The sequence below is a fragment of the Aquarana catesbeiana genome, linkage group LG04 (assembly GCF_042186555.1).
Source record: "Aquarana catesbeiana isolate 2022-GZ linkage group LG04, ASM4218655v1, whole genome shotgun sequence".
Lineage (NCBI taxonomy): Eukaryota > Metazoa > Chordata > Amphibia > Anura > Ranidae > Aquarana > Aquarana catesbeiana.
In genome coordinates, this window is record NC_133327.1 from 622607412 (window position 1) to 622617708 (window position 10297).

The 10297-nt window shown below is 47.1% G+C and overlaps 1 non-coding gene across 1 annotated transcript; it reads left to right on the plus strand.

The window, feature by feature from the left end:
* On the plus strand, positions 1 to 72 carry TRNAR-UCG (transfer RNA arginine (anticodon UCG)). The gene has a single exon. It is a non-coding gene; the product is annotated as a tRNA-Arg (tRNA).
* Positions 73 to 10297: the final 10225 nt, after the last annotated feature.

Below are 10297 nucleotides of genomic sequence, written 5' to 3' on the forward strand. Positions count from 1 at the left end.
GCGTTGGTGGTGCAGTGGTGAGCATAGCTGCCTTCGCAGCAGCTGACCCGGGTTCGATTCCCGGTCAACGCCATCTCCAATACTCAGTCCTCAGAGAGAAAAGCGCTATACAAGGTCAATGCGGAGTATATATTAGCAGTGGAATAAAGAATGAAGCAAATGTGTGGAATGTTTGAGGATGAAAATGTTCACCCAGAATCTATAGAAAGTGAACCCAGCAACTGATAGAAGACGCTTAGGCTGCGATCACACCTAGGCCTTCCGGTTTGCAGGTGGAATTACTGCAATTCCCGATTTGCTGCAAAACACGGGACAGGCTTGTGATACCATTACTTTCAATGGCACCTCAATCACAGGACAATATTGTCACCTATACAATAAAATCAAGGTAAGTGCAGCGCAAAAAACTAAATAAAAGAAAAAAAAGAAAAGTCCAATCAAGATGGAAGTTCCAATCACCCGACAAAAGGAATGGCAGGATCTCTTGTGTGAAAATAGGGGGAAAGAAGTCCTTCTGATGTGCAGTGACAGTATCCTTCACCAAATAAGCCCAAATACGCTTACCAGAAATGGTGGAACTAAGTCCTTCTGATGTGCAGTGACAGTATCCTTCACCAAATAATCCCAAATACGCTTACCAGAAATGGTGGACCCCCCTGCCACAGGAGGTCAAAAGCGCATGTATCCCCTCAGGGATGTTGCAAACCTCCCAGGTTTGAGCGGTCCTCAATCCCAGTGAGTGGAACTCCTGTCCAGGAAGGAAATCCAATCAAGCAGGGGGAACCTCCAGAAGCAGATGAAATTATAGTGTGCAGCGCTCCAAAAAAGGCAAAGGGAACACTCTAAGTGTACTCCGTTTAATGGTCACAAAATATAAGTATAAAATAGCAGCTCTAGGCAGCGCAAATGGATAAAAACTTTACAATAAAAGCTGATCCACAGACTAGCTGCATAGAGGTGGCAGCGGGTGACGTCCGCAGAACAAGCTCCACCCCCCGTACGCGGCGTTATGTCCTGATTGGACTTCGTCAGCAAGGGGTCACCCCTGGTCTGTGGATCGGCTTATATTGTAAAGTTTTTATCCATTTGCGTTAGATAGCGCTGCTATTTATTACTTATATTTTGTGTACACTAATGCCCTGTACACACGGTCAGACATTGATCAGACATTCCGACAACAAAATACATGGATATTTTCCAACGGATGTTGGCTCAAACTTGTCTTGCATACACACGGTCACACAAAGTTGTCGGAAAATCCGATCGTTCTGAACGCGGTGACGTAAAACACGTACGTCGGGCCAAAAAACGGGGCAGTAGCCAATAGCTTTAGTTTCTTAATTTATTCTGAGCATGCGTGGCACTTTGTGCATCGGATTTGTGTACATACGATCGGAATTTCCGACAACGGATTTTGTTGTCGGAAAATTTTATAGCAAGCTCTCAAACTTTGTGTGTCGGAAATTCCTATGGAAAATGTGTGATGGAGCCTACACAGGGTCGGAATTTCCGACAACAAGGTCCTATCACACATTTTCCATCGGGAAATCCTATCGCGTGTACGGGGCATTAGAGTGTTCCCTTTGCCTTTTTTGGAGCGCTGCACACTATCATTTCATCTGCTTCTGGAGGCTATTTGGAGGTTCCCCCTGCTTGATTGGATTTCCTTGCTGGACAGGAGTTCCGCTCACTTTGATTGAGGACCGCTCAAACCTGGGAGGTTTGCAACTTCCCTGAGGGGGATACATGCGCTTTTGACCTTCTGTGGCAGGGAGATCCACCATTTCTGGTAAGCGTATTTGGGCTTATTTGGTGAAGGATACTGTCACTGCACATCAGAAGGACTTCTTTCCCCCTATTTTCACACGAGGGATCCTGCCATTCCTTTTGTCGGGTGATTGGAACTTCCATCTTGATTGGACTTTTCTTTTTTTTATTTCGTTTTTTGCGCTGCACTTACCTTGATTTTATTGTATTTTTGCTAGGTATTTTGTGATTGCCTATAGTGTTCAGCTTGAAGTTTTTATGTTTATCTCATTGTGTTTGCGTTGATTGTCCTTTTGGTTTCAATATTGTCACCTGACAAATCGCACAAACAAAACTGTGGGATGCCTATTTCCCAAAAGCAGTCCTGCAATTTTGTCAGGGGTCCATACTCCCCCAACAGGAATAATACACCCATACGCCCCCCAGCATGAATATTACACCCATACCCCCCCAGCAGGAATATTACACCCATACCCCCCAGCAGGAATGTTACACCCATACTCCCCCCAGCAGGAATGTTACACCCATACTCCCCCCCAGCAGGATTATTACAATACTCCCCCCAGCAGGATTATTACACCAATACTCCCCACAGCAGGAATATTACACCCATACTCCCCCAGCAGGAATATTACACCCATACTCCCCCCCAGCAGGAATATTACACCCATACCCCCCCCCCAGCAGGAATATTACACCCATACCCCCCAGCAGGAATATTACACCCATACCCCCCCAGCAGGAATATTACACCCATACCCCCCCCCAGCAGGAATATTACACCCATACTCCCCCAGCAGGAATATTACACCCATACTCCCCCCCAGCAGGAATATTACACCCATAACCCCCGAAAAGCAATATTACACCCATACTCCCCCCCCCAGCAGGAATATTACACCCATACCCCCCAGCAGGAATATTACACCCATAACCCCCCCCAGCAGGAATATTACACCCATACTCCCCCCAGCAGGAATATTACACCCATACTCCCCCCAGCAGGAATATTACACCCATACTCCCCCCAGCAGGAATATTACACCCATACTCCAGTGCTGTATTTCGGCCTAGGCCGACAAGGCCCAGGCCTAGGGCGGCACTTTGCGGGAGGCGAAAAAGCCCGCCCCGACCTGCCTTGCTGAGTCCTGGCTCCCGCTGCCGTCTCCCGCATACATACAGCTCCCGGCAGCCGGCTTGCTGCAGTGGTACGATAGTATGGTGTATCGGCAGCGACAGCGTGCTTGGCAGGGGGCGGGGGGGAGGCGGAGCAGCTGGTGACTGTATGTAATTGGACTGGCGGGGGTGGAGCCTAAAGCTCCGCCTAAAGCTCCGCCTACCCTCCTCCGTGCGGCTTTTGCTCACCGCATCGTCTACTGGGGAGGGGTCTGTCTAATGACAGGAGGAGGAGGGGAGAGAGAAGCACGAGGGGAACCCCCTGGCCAGGGCAGCAGATACAATTGAATAAATGACTCTTGCTTTTCTAATGTTCCTGTGCCAAGCAGCCAATCTGTGCTTAATATGGAAATGAATATACAGATCATGCTATTGCAATTAAGTGATTCATGCTACAAACTCATTAAACAGTCCACCTTCAGTGAAAGTTCATGTACTGTAAAGTTTGCAGTACATGAACTTTCACTGAAGATGGACTGTTTAATGAGTTTGCAGCATGGATCACTTCATTGCAATAGCATGATCTGTATATTAATGAACTTTCACTGAATGTGGTCTGTTTAATGTGTTTGCATTGATTTCAGCATGTGCAAAGTGTTCCATGCATGCTGAAATCAATGCAAACTCGTTAAAGAGGTTGAGGCTGCACTGATTGCACTGATTAGGCGGCACTCTTAAGCTACTTTCACACTGGGGCGGGCGGGCGTTGGCGGTAAACAGGCGCTATTTTTAGCACCGTTTTACCGTCTTTTTAGTGGCACTATTCGGCCGATAGTGGGGCGGTTTTAACCCCCGCTAGTGGCCCAAAAAAGGGTTGAAACTGCCTGCATAGCCCCGCTGCAGCGGCGGTTTGGCGGCGCTGCCCCACTGTTTTTAATGGGCAGGTGCACTCCTACAGTGCTGCAAAGATGCGGCTTGCAGGACTTTTTTTACTGTCCTGCAAGCGCCACACTCCAATGTGAAAGCCCTCGGGCTTTCACACAGGAGAGGCTCTTTACAGGGGCTATGCGGGCACTATTTTTAGCGCTGTAGCGCCTGTAAAGCGCCTCAGTGTGAAAGCCTTAAGCTCCACTGATAAGTCAGCACTAATATGCTGCACTGATGGCCACTGATAAGCTGCACTAATGAGGCTGCATTGATGGGCACTGATGAGGATGCATTGATAGGCAATGGTGAGGCTGCATTGTCGGGCACTGGTGAGGCTGCATTGATGGGCACTGGCGAGACTGCACTGATGGGCACTGCTGAGGCTGCATTGATGGGTACTGCTGAGGCTGCATTGATGGGCACTGCTGAGGCTGCATTGATGGGCACGGCTGAGGCTGCATTGATGGGCACTGCTGAGGCTGCATTGATGAGCACTGATGAGTCTGAATTGATGGGCAATGGTGAATCTGCATTGATGGGCACTGATGAGGCTGCATTGATGGACACTGGTGAGGCTGCATTTATGGGCACTGGGGAGGCTGCATTGATGGGCACTGGGGAAGCTGCATTTATAGGCACTGGTGAGGCTGCGTTAATGGGCACTGGTGAGATGAAAAGGTGGAGCCTAAAAAAGAAGGGGTGTAGTTTACAGATGACAGGGCGGGTCATAAACGGAAAGGGGCATGACCTTGACAAGAAGGGGTGGGTCATATTTAAATTAGGGGTGTGTGAGTTTAGTCAGGCCTAGGGCAGCACGAAACCTAAATACACCACTGGTTGCAGACAAGAAAATCGCTTCATCTATGGCCGACTGAAGGTCCTTATATGCATGCATACATACTAGGGCCAAATTACATGGGAGCCAATTCACTTTCCATCGTGTCTTTGGAGTGTGGGAGGAGACCCACGCAAGCACAAGGTGAACATGCAAACTCCAAGCAGATAGTCTTTCTTGGCTGGGATTCAAACCAAGTACTGCAAGACAGCAGTGCTAAGCACTATGCCATTGTGTTGGCTCCTATATAAATATACAAATATACTTTATTAGTGTAGCACCCCCTAGCATTGCTAGAGTGCTAGTTAGGTTTTTGGTATAGAGTAGGAAAATTGTCAGGCTTGGTTGGCAGCCAAGCCTGTGTGTTTTTCAGGGTCAGGGAGTGACTCAAGGAGGCTTGTATGACTCACAGGCAGAATCTCTGCGACCTCCCCCTCTTTTTGGAAATTAGCAGAAGATTCCAGAAGGATAGGAGGGGAGGGGAGGAGGAGCTGTCTGGAGTGTTCTGAGGGCCCCTGAAAATCCCCAACAGATGGATTGGCAGGGGGTAGGCCACCTTAGATACTCAGGGTCAGCCCAGCTGGGGGCAGTGTGAGTTTGGGTGGTAGATAGAAATGGAGTGTTAGGCTGTCGGTGGCCCTTTAGAGAGCTCCTGGTCTGGGGGGTGAACTTGGGCATGAGCTCGGGTGCAGAAGGGACCCTTCTGCCCACAGGGGGATCCTGACCAGGGGGCACAGGAGCAAGGTGAGGACAGCAGGAGGACACTGCCGGGCAAATCTCCAGGGAGATAGACAGCCACATGGGCTGGTAAGTGTTGCAGTCAAAGGCAGTGGCGGCCCATCCATTAGAGGCGCACGGGCGCCGCCCCCCCCATTCATGTGTCCGGCCGCCTGATCTACATGCAGGGCACCGGACGCATAGATTCCAATGGGTGGGTGGCTGCGCTCCAAGCCCACCCAGCTGTGTGACAATAGCGAATGAATATTCGCTATTGTAACACTGATTCTCCTCCCGGCCAATCAGGAAGCGGGTCATGAAAGGAGATCTGATTGGCTTGACCAACAGGAGGAGGAGGGAGCTGACGCAGGGGAAGCAAGGAAGCAGCCGGAGAGAACAACCCAGGGAGAAGACTATGCCGCCTGGAGCGCTGCCCGCGAGATGGGGTGCGGGGCCCCGACCTACTGACAGACAGACCCAGACCGGGGGGGGGTGCCGCCCATGACCCCGTGACCCAACCTGGGTGGGTGGTGCAGTCTGTGACATGACCCGACCTACCTGGGGAGGGGGTGGCAGTGGGTGGACCGTTTGCCACCCCCCCCCACACACACACAAAAAAAACACCAGCCGCCACTGGTCAGAGGACTGAGAGGCATGCCTGAAGGGACTGGGTGCAAGCAGTCTGGGATGGATGCAGAGAAGTAGTCAGGAGGGCCAGTGAAAGGGGCAGCTGTCGCCAGGTGGGCTGCCAGTGCCTGAAGTGATGGTACTGGGATTAGTAGCCACAGGAATAGGACAGCTAAGCACTAAAGACCTCTTTTTCTGCTACACTACCAAAGTGGCCTGCGGTCCCTGGCTGCAAAGGGCAGTTACTCTGGATCTAACTGAGTCTGTGTTGGATCAATTTGTCAGTGCTAGCTGGTCCTGGGAGATGTAGTTCTAAGAACAAGTTTGTGCTGGAGGTAGAAGAAGAGGAGTATGTATATACTGGATGTATATAGTTTGTGCCCCTGAAGAATCCTTATTTATCAAGTGGGCATCCCTTAATAACACTTTCCCCATCCAAGTTCAATCCCCCTAATAAAATACAAAAGCAAAGCTGCAAAGACTGATTCCTGTCTACAGAGTGTGTGGAAAGCTTGTGTACCTGGCTGTGCAGGGTGAGAGATACCCATATTCACCAGCGGCTCCTACGGGGGTAGCGCTGCATTAAATAGCAAGTGCTGAACTCCGAACCAGAGGTGCAAATCACAATAATAGGAATCGGGCAGCTTGAATATTGAATATGTTTATACTTTCTTAGGAGAAGAAAATATTAACTGCGCTTAATACGAATGTTCTTTCATAAGAATGAAATGTCATAAAGTGCTATAACCATCAGTTGCCTTTTGGTCGTACTTTACAGTGCGACTCTATGTAACTAAGGTGTGCCTCAGTAATGGGGTTCTGATGGTGGTGGAAAAAAATCACGTCACTTGGCAAACATCACATGGCAAACATCAAAAATTAAAAAAATTAAAATTGAATAAATTAAATTAAATTAAAATATAAGGACCATTAACATGAGAGACACCAATCCTTATAAAAGTGCAACCACTTGCCGCCCGCCATATAGCAGAATGACAGCGGCAAAGTGGTTTCATTATCCTGACCGGACGTCATATGACATGATCAGGATAATGAGCCGCTGCGGGCCCGGGGGCGCGCATCGCAGCGATCGTTGTTGCGTTGTGTCAGTCTGACACCCCGCAACACCAATCTAGGTAAAGAGTCTCTGACGGAGACTCTTTACCACGTGATCAGCCATGTCCAATCACGGCTGATCACGATGTAAATAGGAAGAGCCGGTGATCGGCTTTTCCTCACTCACTTCTGACAGGGGGGGTCTGTGCTGATTGTTTATCAGCACAGCCCCCCCTCAGATCCCGCCCAGGACCACCAGGGAAGCCGCCCAGGACCACCAGGATGGCCACCACACTGGACCACCAGGTATGCCCCATAGACCCCCAAGGAAATACCAAACTGTGCCCAGGCAGCTGCCAATCAGTGCCCACTCCAGTGCCTCATATCAGTGCCTCATATCAGTGCCCATCAGTGCCCAGCAGTGCCGCCTATCAGTGCCGCCTATCAGTGCCGCCTATTAGTGCTGCCTATCAGTGCTGCATATCAGTGCCACCCATCAGTGCCGCATATCAGTGCCCATCGTCAGTGCCCGTCAGTACCCGCTCATTGGTGCCGCCGTATCAGTGCCTGTCAGTGCCGCCTTATCAGTGCCCATCAGTGAAAGAGAAAAACTTACTTGATTACAAATTTTTTTTAACAGAAACAAAAGCAAAACTTTTAATTTTTTTCAAAATTTTCGGTCTTTTTTTATTTGTTTAGCAAAAAATAAAAAACGCAGAGGTGATCAAATACCACCAAAAGAAAGCTCTATTTGTGGGAACAAAATGATAAAAATTTAGTTTGAGTACAGTGTAGCATGACCGCGCAATTGTCATTCAAACTGCGACAGCACTGAAAGCTGAAAATTGGTCTGGGCAGGAAGGTGTAGAAGTGCCTGGTATTGAAGTGGTTAAGGTCCAAAAGTAGTACTCAAATAGTATTAGGAAATGAGTTCCAGATATCATAAAAATAAACAGTATATGTAGCAAACATGTATACAACACAAGTCCTTTTATGACAAATCCCGTGCATGCAAGTGATTGTGGCAAAGGGACAACTTCTAATTCATATGGAGTATGTAAAGAAAGCTTCTGATTGACATAGACTGTATTATCCACAGGATGATAAACCTTCACCAAATCACCGCGTGATGAGCCCCTTTTGTATGTGTGCTTACTCATGTTAATGGTCCTTATATTTATTTTTATTTAATTTATTAAAATTTTAATTTTTGATGTTTGCCAAGTGACGGGATTTTTTTTTCCACCACCATCAGAACCCCATTACTGAGGCACACCTTGGTTACATAGAGTCGCACTGTAAAGTACGACCAAAAGGCAACTGATGGATATAGCACTTTATGACATTTCATTCTTATGAAAGAACATTCGTATTAAGCGCAGTTAATATTTTCTTCTCCTAAGAAAGTATATATATTTACCACCTCATTGTTTAATTTTATAACAGCAGCTAAGAGTACACAAACCAATACATTTTTTTTCCAGTTTGAGAGCTAGGAGTTTTTTCAGCTCTGATAATCTTTTATTGAATATGTTTAGCCTACTTTCACACTGGTGCGGCGGGTCCATTAACGGTAAAGCGCCGCTAGTGTTAGCGGCGCTTTATCGTCATTTTAGCGGCACTTTTCGGCCGCTAGCGGGGAGCTTATAACCTCTTATAATGCTTATAAGAAAGGGTTAATAGCGCCTGTGTTGCGGCGCTTTCCAAAGTGCTTTTCAGGGGCTTCGGAAGCGCTGCCCATTCGTTCTAATGGGTAGGGGAGGTGGAGGAGTGGTGTAAAGATGCTGCTTGCATCACTTTTCTTCCCGTCCCGCAAGCGCCCCGCTTCAGTGTGAAAGCATTCGGGGTGGCATGGGAGGCAGTTTTCAGGCGCTATTTTTTTCCAGACGCCTGAAAACTGCCTCATTGTGAAAGTACCCTTATTGTTCATAAAGATGTAAAGCCGACGTGTTTCAGGGCAATTATAGTGTTCCCTTCATCAGGACTGATTGCATGGAACCAATGTTCTTCAAGCAAGATAAAGCGATTTTAAACCCGTCACATGTAAAGAGTCCATTTGTATATTTAGCAGAATTCCTAAAAGGATTACAGAAAACATTGGTGTGTTAGCAGCAGCCACAATGCACAGCAATTTTCCAGATGTATACAGATGTAGAAATGTGTCATCATTCTGTTACCCCACAAAGATATTTCTCCGTGTTTACAGCCATCATTCATAATCTTCTCAGCATCCAAACGTACATCTATTTTTGCTCAATTTTAACAGATACAATTCCATGTTTACAAGTTATATGCATGAACAGCGGGGATCTTATTGTGCTAGTTAGGCATCGCTCGGCGGCAGAACCAAGTCGCTGCGGGCTGTTGTTTGAAATTTAGCTCAATATCCTATTGTGTTACCTTTCTGAATGCGCTGTTGCTATGTTTCATGCAAACGTATAATTCACATACAAAATTCAGAGTCTATTAAATGGGGTTGCCTAGAACACTAGAAATTCTCTTCTAGTTTGAATTTGAGATCTTTGTGATGGCTGCATTCGTTTTATATTTTAGGCTTTCTTTCCTTCATTTTCATCTGGTGATCTGACCAGTAAGTGTAATGCCCCGTACAAATGGTCGGATTTTCCAACGGAAATTGTCAGAAATTCCAACCGTGTGTAGGCTCCATCGGACATTTTCCATCAGAATTTCCGTCACACAAAATTTGAGATCTGGATCTCAAATTTTCCGACAACAAAATCCGTTGTCGTAAATTCCGATCGTGTGTACACAATTCCGACGCACAAAGTTCCATGCATGCTCGGAATCAAGCAGGAGAGCTGCACTGGCTATTGAACTTAATTTTTCTCGGCTCGTCGTACGTGTTGTACGTCACTGCGTTCTTGACGTTTGGAGATTTGTGTGATCGCGTGTATGCAAGACAAGTTTGAGCCAACATCCATTGGAAAAAATCCATGTATTTTGTTGTCGGAATGTCCGATTGTGTATACGCGGCATCACAGTTAAGAATGTTGAGACAAACCATTTACCACTGACAGGGATGCTAACAATGATCAGCTTTTATTTATGTAAAACCTTTATCCCAAAATGAAAAAAAAAAAAAAAAAAATGTGTTCGTGGGAGTTTGGCTTCAGTTTGTTAGTCTGCTAGTACATCTAATGCCGTGTACACATGACTATGGTATGGCCTATACCAAACCTATCTTAATACTTATAAATACCTAATACGTACTTAACCTCTAAAATAACCAGA